Here is a 10,050-nt window from a genome sequence, read left to right on the forward strand (position 1 = left end):
GAAAGAGGTTCCCCACCTTGCCTTGTACCTATAGTCTCCGAATATGGTAGTCCTTTAGAAATGAGTATTCCAGTACGACAATATGAATTTATCAGAATGTGCATTAAGGGGCAGCACTCCAGCAGGTGAAGGGTATATAAATATATTTTACAGTCCCTAGCTCCATATCATAAGGATGGTTCATGAGAGGATGGGAATTTACAACAGCTGCTTATCAAATGTGAAAATGCTTGCAAATCAGAAACAAACTTTGGGACTATAAACGTATTTCAAGGATGACGCATGCAAAGAATCTGCTGGATAGGAAACCAGGATGATTGTACAATGCAAACACAATTTGGGTTGGTCTTTCACAGTCCAATCCACTTTCTCTGTAGCTTGGAAGAATTTGGTAATGTGTGCCTCTGAGCATTTTTACAAATTTGTAGGGCAGTACAATATCTCAGAGAGGAGGTCAGGTCTCCTGCTCCCCTGGTGCATTCGCTATAGCTGCCGAATTTCCCTGCTTTTTAAAGTTTGATAGAAATATCTGTAGGCTATAGGTACATTCTTAAACTGCAAGGTTTTCTTTTTGCCTGTTAGTGAATTTCCCTGCATTTTAGTCCGGGAGGTAAGAAATGGGATCCTGTGCAAGTTTGCTGAGAATAGATTGATCATTTGCATGCTTATTGAGTTCAGTGGGATTGACTCTGCTGCAATCATGCATAGGATAGGTGAAACTGACCACAGGGAATGGGGAGGTGAGGAGGGGGATGGAAGCAGGCAGGAGGGGGAGGAGGATAGGTTTGATCATTTGCATGTTTACTGAGTTCAGTGGGATTTACTCCCATGCAATCATGCTTAGGATAGGTAAAACTGACCATGGGGAGGGAAGCCTGGAGTGGGTAGGGGAAGAGGAAGAAGGAAGAGGGAAGAAGAGGAAGAAGGGAGGAGAAAGGGAGAAGAGAGGGGAAGGAAGACTGCACACTCATGTGCAATCATGGCTAGGACAGGTAAAACTGAATATGGGGGAGGGGAGAGGAGAGAAGAGGAAAGGAGAAAGGGAGGGGAGAGGGGAGCGGAAGTAGGGGGAGGGGGAAGGTGGGGATTGAAAGGGAAGGGGGATGGGCAAAGGAAGGGGTAGGGGAGGGGCAAAAGGGAGGTGATGGGAGGAAGGAGGAGGGGAGGGCAGGTTTGATCATTTGCATATTGAGTTCAGTGGGATACTCCTGTGTAATCATGCTTGAAAATGAAATGGACTGCCTTCAAGTCTTATTATTATTATTATTATTATTATTATTATTATATACCGCCCCATTGCCGAAGCTGTCTGGTTTACAACAATTAAACAATTATGACGACCCTATGAATGGGGTTTTCATGGTAAGGGGTATTCAGAGGGGGTTTACCATTGCCTTTCTCTGAGGCTGAGAGGCAGTGACTGGCCCAAGGTCACCCAGTGAGCTTCATGGCTGTGTGGGGATTTGCACCCTGGTCTTCCAGGTCATAGTCCTAGGATAGGTAAAACTGACCAGGGGGGAGGGGGGAGGGGAGGAAAAGGAGGAGGGGGAGGGAAAGGAGGGGATTGGAAGGGGATGGGGCGGGGAAGGTTGGGGTGAAGGAAGGGAGAGGGAAGGGGCAAGAGGGAAGGGATAGGAGGGAGGAGGAGGGGAGGGCAGGATTGATCATTTGCATGCTTTCTGAGTTCAGTGGGATTTACTCCTGAGCAATTATGCTTAAGACAGGTGAAACTGACCTGGGGAGGGGGGAGAAGGAGGGCAGGAAGGGGAGGGGAGGGGGGAACTGCAGAATATGAAGGTCAGAGTATGGGGCAAGGTCAGTAATAGGATTACAGGTAGCCTGTGAACATGGCTGATTTTTGATGAATTTCAACAGATTATTAGAACTCAGACAGAAGAAAATCCAAATGGGGTTTGTTTCTCTCTGTTTTTACACTTTGAACTCTCAATTCTCTCTGATTGTTTTGTGTATCACCATGAAAATTTAGAGGGTTGTTAAGCAAGCATTTCTGAGTTCTGAGATCAGGACTATAAGTTTTGTAAGGTTTTGTTTTGAAATGATCTTATGGGAAGGATGAGAATGGCATGGGGGATATTTTCAATTTAACATTGCGGAATGTGAATGGGTTCATGGCATTTCTTCATGTGAGCCTGTCCCCAAATATGCAAGTATGTGGGAGGGTTGTGTAATTTGGTGGTATACATACAGTACTTTTTTTTTGGATGCTGAAATGCAAGTTAAATGGAAGCGTGTACTACCCATGCACTTACAGGAACATGAGGCACCCTTGGCTCTGTGTTATGAGTAGGGATGGGCAAGAATTTCAATTCAGTTCGCATTTCAAGCAGAATTTATCAAATTCACAATTCCTGAAACAATATGAGAACTGAAACACAGCCATCCTTTGAAATTTGCATTTATTAGGATTTTGGGACACAGTTCGCCAACTAGACAACATTTATAAAAATGTATGTGTGAGGGAAAAGTGTGCATAAAAATGAATACATGAGTGAAAATAACATGCAAAAAGGCATGAAATGATGAGAAAAGGCTTGCAAAAATGTGTAGCTTTGTCAAAACTGCCTACAAATATGTGTTTATTTGGAGAAATGTGCATTAACATGGTGGATAATTTTTCATGAGATTTTTTTTTAAAAAAAACCCACAGATCGCTGTAGAACTGTAGAGAACTGAATGTAACATTGGAAAAATGAGAAACTGAGAGAACTGACACAGACAGATCTTTCCATCCCTAGTGATGAGCCACCAGAACTGTACAGAGCATCTTCCATGACTATGAAGTGCTCTCAGGCTCTGGATTGACTCCACCCACCCAGGTTGGTCATTGGGCCCATATAGATAGTTCTCACAATGGGGGAAGGGCTGAATCTCTTAACCACTCACAGCATCCTTCAGAAATGACAGTTCCCATGATTCTTTGAGGGAAGCCATGGTTGGTTTAAAGTGGTATGATACTGCTTTAAATTTATAGTGCAGATGAGGCCCCAATCTCTTTGGAGTGGCAGGCCACAAGAGCCCTGCCTGTGCCCTTGATCAGCTTCTGGGACCTCACATTGGCATTAATACTTGCCTTACCCCCCTCCCACCAGCAGCTGAGAATGAGAAGCCAACATTTTAATGCATCCATTTTAATATTCCATGCAGAGTATTATTCATTCAATTTATGACCCACCCTTCATCATAAGGTCCTGGGTCAGGTTACGACTAAAATTTAAAATACAATACAAACAACAGTTTAAAATAAATTGCAGTCCCAAGCATAGAGTGTGTCTTAAAATAGCTATACCTCAGTTGTCAAAGGCTAGGGTAAAGAGGTGTGTTTTCGGCATCTAATGTATGCTGCATAATGATGTCCAGGAGTAACACTATATAAGGTGCTCCAGGGCATTGTAGGGAGTTTTTAAGTGGTACCTTCCAAGCTGACTGACATTGCTCCTTATGAGTATGGGGCACTTGGATCAAGAGCAACTGATGACACTTTGAGCCCAGAGCCAACCCAGGCGGGGAGGTTTTCCTCACCCAGTCTGATGTCCAACTGCTACAGCTCCTGGCTTCAGAGCTTGGAAAAGTTACTTTTTTGAACTACAACTCCCATGAGCTCCAGTCAGCATGGCCACTGGATTGGGCTGATGGGAGTTGTACTTGAAAAAAGTAACTTTTCCAAGCTCTGCCTGGCTTTGCTTCTTGTTCAGTGCTTGGGGGCTTCCCAGAAGCATCTTGTGGGCCACTGTGAGAAACAGGATGCTGGACCAGTATATAGGCCTTTAAACCACTTTCACACCATACATTTATTGCACTATTATTCCACTTCAAACAGTCATGGCTTCCCTCAAGGAATCTTGGGAAGGGTAGTTTGTGAAGGGTGCTGAGGAGACCCCCATTCCACTGACAGAGCTACAATTCCTGGATTTATCTGGAAAGAGGGACTGATTGTTAAATCACTCTGGGAATTATAGTTCTCTGGGAGAAGTAGGAGCCTCCTAACAACTCTCAGCACCCTTCACAATCTACACTTCCCAGGATTCTGTGGGGGAAACCATGATGGTTTAAACTGGAAAAGTGGTTTAAATGTGTGGTGTGAATTATTATTATTATTTATTACATTTGTATACTGCCCCATAGCCAAAGCTCTCTGGGCTGTTTACAACAATTAAAAACATTAAAAACAAATATACAAATTTAAAAACACTTTTTTAAAAAAAACAATTTTGGGAGGGTTCCTGCCTGGCTAGCTCTGCACCTTGAACACAAGCCCATCTGTCCGTTCAAGAACATGAAAGACAGTCTAGCAGCAAAAGTGGGTCGCTCTCTTCCCTCCACCCAGAGGCTGGTGGTAAGGCTCCTCTTCAGAGCCTTCCTCTGCAGCCACCTCCTGTGGGGCAGCTGCCTGAAGCAGGGCCACTTTGTATGAGGCTGAAGAGGGGCCAATTCCACAGAGAGCGAGGGAGGCTGTGCAACACCAGGCAGACAAACCAGCTTCCACTGCTGCCATCAACAAGGAAGGAAGCCAGAGGACCAGGGCTGTGTCATAGATGCGGGTAGTGTCAAAGGGACACTTGTTTGTTATCACAGTGCGGGCATCAGCTGGAAGGGCAGAACTGTTGCAACCAGTAAAGATATGACGGCCACCATTGGCAACAGTGAGGGAGATGGCAAGTGCCAGCCCCATGCAGCAGGATCCTGAGATGAGGACATTTGCCAGGGAGATAACAACCATGATCTAAGGCAGGCAACGGTGGGAGAAGCTCCGGGACACCAGGATCGCCAGGACGCCTCCAGCAATGCTCAAGAGACCAGAAGCCACCGCAATGACATTAGCCACGACATACTCCAAGGTGATGGTGTGCGCGGGCCGGGCCACGTGGTGCAGGAGGGAGCCCAGCACCAAGGTCAAGTGGCCCAGGCCCACCAGTGAGATGCCACTGCGAGCTAGCTGCTGGGCTCTGCGGCCCGCCTCTGCACGGAGGGAGGGAGGGAGGGAGTCTAGTGAAGACCGCCATGCCATGGGTGGCAAGGAAAGCCCGGGGGGTGGGGCACCAAGCCCCCAAGAGGAGGAGGGGCTCCACAGGGTGATGCTAGACTGAGACGCGAAGGAGGGCCGGGACTGAAGATGCTTAGAAATCCCCCCCCCCCGTGGCGGCTGCCCTTCCTTGCCCTGTGACCTCTCGGAGCTCGGAGTTGCTCTTCGGGGCCCCATCGAATGAGGCCTTAGTCAGATCCAGCAGGGCTTTTTTTATGTTCACTGAAAGATGATAGGTATGGCCAAGGCTGCATATATTAGGCAGAGCTGACTTAAATAACTATTTTAACATATATATATTTAAATGGGTGAAACTGAGGTTATCATACTTTGGACACATCATGAGAAGATATGATTCACTAGAAAAGACAATAATGCTGGGAAAATCAGAAGGGAGTAGAAAAAGAGGAAGACCAAACTAGAGACGAATAATTCCATAAAGGAAGCCACAGACCTGAACTTACAAGATCTGAACAGAGTGGTTTATAACAGATGCTATTGGAAGTTGCTGATTCATAGGGTCACCATAAGTTGTAATCAACTTGAAGGCATATAACAACAACATATATATACCCATGTGGTTATTCATTCTTCCAGCCATCCTGAAATGTATTCTAGATATAATTATATGTACGTGTAGAGTGTTCTGCTATGTTTGTTTCTCTCTCTCTCTTTTTAGTATACCCTTTAAAGTAGGATGGTAGATGTACTTGTTATGCAGACAGTAATTAGCCTGTTACAGAGATATTAATTAACATGTTAGAAATGTTTTCTTTATTAATGAGAAATTCGCACATTCTATTTAAATTAATTTGTATAGTTTAAAATTAATTTATTGTGGCCTTCAATGACCTCGACTCTACTAAGACAAAGCTGGAGTATTGTAGTAGTGGTTCAACCAGTCATTAAACATTTTATGCAAATAGTGTTTGTTTATAAACAAATTAACTGCAAGGATTTTCAAAACAGGTGCTGTGTTGTGAATGCGTACTAAATGATGTGGTACTGAAAGAATTAATTAGACCTTCAGATGTAATTAGTCGCAATAATTTGCGTGATTAGCGGCTTGGTTAAGAACTAAGACACACACATATCGCAACGCTCACTGTTGTAGCTGCAGAAGCTTTTTGTCTTTCATATAGGAAAGACGAGGGGTTTGCCACATTTCAGAAATTTCTCCAAATATTGCTGACAGTGCTGGAGTTAATTGCCAAGCATCCTATGGGGGAAACGTTCTCTCTCTCTCTCTCTCTCTCTCTCTCTCCCCTCCCCCCGCTTGTCGCAAAGCACATTCAGAGGCAACAATATTGTTCGTACCTCACTGAATTTTTAAAACACAAAGTTGTTAACCTTAGATCTTTGATTCCCCTAGGGGACATGTTGATGCTTGACATGTCCAGGGTTAAAAGACAGCCCATGATGGTTAGAAGCCAAATGAAACATGTCTTGCATTTCAACTTTTTTACATGCATCCCACTGTGATACGTTTGGTTGACCCGCATGAATGTCAGCCAAAAGTGGCTGGATTTAAATGAACTTTTTGGGTTCAGAGGCCACTTAATTATTTTTAAGGCACAGCGGATGAATATGTGCAAAGCCCAGCCGCCAGACTCTCTCCTAACTCTCTGCAGTTAGTTTGTTAACAGTGCTAAGAATTTGTAGCTCTGTGAGGGGGAAACTGCAGTTCCCAGGATTCTTTGGGGAAGTCATGTGCTTTCAATGTGTTTTGGATGTAGGGATGAAACGATCTGTCAATTTCTCATTTTTCCAATCTTTCTCTCAGTTTCTCATTTTTCCAATCTTAAATTCAGTTCTCCCCATTTCTGCATCAATTTGAGATTTTTTTAAAAAATGATTCTCCAGCATTTTGATGTGAATTTCTCCTAATAAACACATTTTTGTAGGCAGTTTTGACAAAGGTACACATTTTTGCAAGCCATCATATCATGCCTTTTTGCATGTTATTTTCACTCATACGTTCATTTTTATGCACACTTTCCCCTAACATATGCATTTTTGTAAATATTGTTTAGTTGGCAAACTGCATCACAACATTCTAATGTGACTTTCTAAGGATGGCTGTGTTTTGGTTCTCATATTGATTCAGAAAGAGTAAATTTGATAAATTCTGTTGGAAATGTGAACTAAATCGAAATTCTTGTCCATCCCTAGCTGGATGTGCATGGTGTGGATCTGCCCAGTGTCAACTGCCAAGTGGATTTTTAAAAATCTAAATGATCTGGGGAGCTTAATAATTTCAAGTTTTGATCATTTGCAAAACTGAACATTAATAAATTTTAATTTACTCTTGGATTGCCTTGTTTTTGCTTATAATCAGTGAAGGCTTCTCCATTAGGGTAAATGGATCATTGCCCCACCAACCTCATTCTGCTCTCAGCTAGCCCCCACCTGCCTGCCTTTTTACTTATCCCCAGTCCAGGAATTGACATTGCCTGTCAGATTCCTCTTCCTTACTTTTAGTGTTGCCTTTTGCAGAACTCAGCAGTGAGGAGGATGGGGACAAAACTAGAACAGGCTCTGCCTGTTACTGGCTCTAGTTCCATCTCCTGTTGGCCTCCCTGCCTTCTGGCCCATAAATCCCAATGGTCACCAGCCACCACTTCTTTTGATTGCCAATATTGTACTGGCCATTGGCCACAAACAATATAAACCTGTCTGATTGGCTGATATTGTTGTGGCAAATTAATATATTTATGACTCTATCAACCAAACAGGACAGATAAATTTCTCCAGGGCACAGAAAACTCTGCCCAGCCCTTTCATCTGAAAGGTTCTGAGCACAAGGTGCAGAATCCAGAAAGCCTAAATCCCACCCTTTAATCTCACAGGATGAATGGGCAGAGAGGGGTCATGCCAGTTTTCCCCTTATCTCCACTTGTAATTTGGGTCTCCTCAGTCCTCTTTTATTTTTTTCTGGATAAAAACATGAAGTTCTGGTACTAATTTATTGATAAATGTGTTGTGGGTGCTAGAACAACATTGCTGCTATGGGCAGCAAACAACAACAACAATATTAATAATAAAAACCAGAACAAAAGGTGATGTTCTGTACCGGTGAATACTGTAATGCACACTAAAAAGCACTGAACAGAACCTACAACCTGCATTCATTATCACTATTCCCCATGTGTTGGTCCTGCTCCCCCTCTGTATATAAAAAGGCTTCCCCAGGTAGAGTCCTTGTCTTTAAGCAAAACCACTTTATAAAATGTCTTTATATGTACCTGCAGTGGTGGCTCATGGCTCCCTGTCAGTGGGGTAGTAAAATCTGCTCTGGGTCTTAGGCAGAACTTTCAAGGATTTGTCCAAGGTTCTGAAACACCTTGGACAGCTTCTTAAAAGTGTGGACTAAAATCTTGAGTGGATTCCACTGCCCCACTGACATGGAGCTACCAGCTTCCCCTGAGTGTGTGGAGAGGACCAAATGAGAATCTGTTAATTTCACAATTGTCCCCTTGGCTCTAAGGAGATATAATTTTGTAGCGTAAAAGGCATGTGCAAAGAGGTATTATCATCAGAGGTTTTGGACTATGGTCCTAAATCAGCCTTCATCAACCTTGTGCTGTCCAAATGGTTTGGACTACAACTCCCATAAACTTCAGCCAGGTAGCTGGGGCTGATGGGAGCTGGAGTCCAAAATATCTGGATGGTATCAGATTCATGAAGGCTGTTCTAAAGGCTCTATTCAACTAAAAACCATTGTGTTTTTCATTATTTCAGCAACCAAATAATATGCATGTTGGTTCAGGAAATGCATGAATTACAGAAAGGACAATGATTTAAATCAGTGATTTAAATTGGCCTTTTTGGTGATTCAAGTAATCTTGATTCAGATTGATGCAGCCTGCTGCCAACACTCAGGACTTGGGTGTTTGAGAGTGCCACACCATGTACATTTGAATCTGTCTATAGTGAATGGAAGCAATGTGGTACAAAATTCATCATCACCCTTACACACTGTGGTGCAGAAGCCATATAATGGTAGTACGTATAAATCCTTTTTAGAGTGCTAATTGTTATGGATAATAACTTATTTTTTATGAAAGCAACTATTTGGGTAATGACAAGATAATTTCATTTTTTAAAAATCCATACCTTTGTGAATAAGCAAGAAAGCTGTGATCTCCTCTGACATATTACTGGCTTGATTCTCTATGGTTTTGAATGGAATGACTATAAAGAGTTTTTTATCTTGGTTTTCATACTAGTATGATTGCTATTTAATGTTTAGTTGATACCAAGCAGCGCTTGAATTACTGAGGGGGCCTTCCCCAGCTGCTATTTTTAGAAGTGTGTGTGTGTGTGTGTGTGTGTGAAGATTTGGCTGAAATTGAAAGAAGTGAGGAGGCAGGGCTTCCTTTCTTTCCCCCCACAATTGAAGCATTGGGGTGGGGGTATATCAATGGTTCCTGAGGGCGATGGATGCAACTGAAGAACTTTGGGTACAACATAGGTAAGAGTGATCTGCCCATTTTGGTTTCTTTCCATTTCTCATTGTTTCCCCAACCTTAAATTCAGTTCTCCACATTCCACATCAATTTGCATTTTTTTAAAAAAAGTCCCCATGAAACTTCATCCTTTCTCCTTGCACACACATTTTATCTGTAGTAATTTTGCCAAACACACACATTTTTGCAGACCAATTTCCCCTAATGCATTTTGCATGTTATTTTCATGAATATATGCATTTCTATGCACACTTTGCCCTAGTATTTGTAGTTTCATACACATTACTTGGCTGGAGAACTACAATTCTCGGAAACATGTGAATTTCAAAGGAAGGGAATGCTTTGGCCTACATACTGTTTCAGGAAGTGCAACTTTGGTAGGTTCCCCTCGAAATGCAAACTTAATCAAGTTGTTCCCCCATCCCTAGTGTGGTGGGTTTATGGTGATGGTTTCTCTTTATTTTTTTCCACTTTAAGCTGTGGCTTGATGGTCCTAGAGAATGCTGGCAGAGTTCCTTAGTAATTTGGGACAATGGGTTC

The 10,050-nt window shown here is 42.9% G+C and overlaps 1 pseudogene; it reads right to left on the reverse strand.

Annotated features, from left to right (window-relative positions):
* Positions 1 to 4,447: 4,447 nt before the first annotated feature.
* On the reverse strand, positions 4,448 to 5,218 carry LOC133369394 (keratinocyte-associated protein 3-like; annotated as a pseudogene).
* Between the last annotated feature and the right edge of the window lie 4,832 nt (positions 5,219 to 10,050).

The sequence above is a fragment of the Rhineura floridana genome, chromosome 13, assembly GCF_030035675.1.
Source record: "Rhineura floridana isolate rRhiFlo1 chromosome 13, rRhiFlo1.hap2, whole genome shotgun sequence".
Classification (NCBI taxonomy): domain Eukaryota; kingdom Metazoa; phylum Chordata; class Lepidosauria; order Squamata; family Rhineuridae; genus Rhineura; species Rhineura floridana.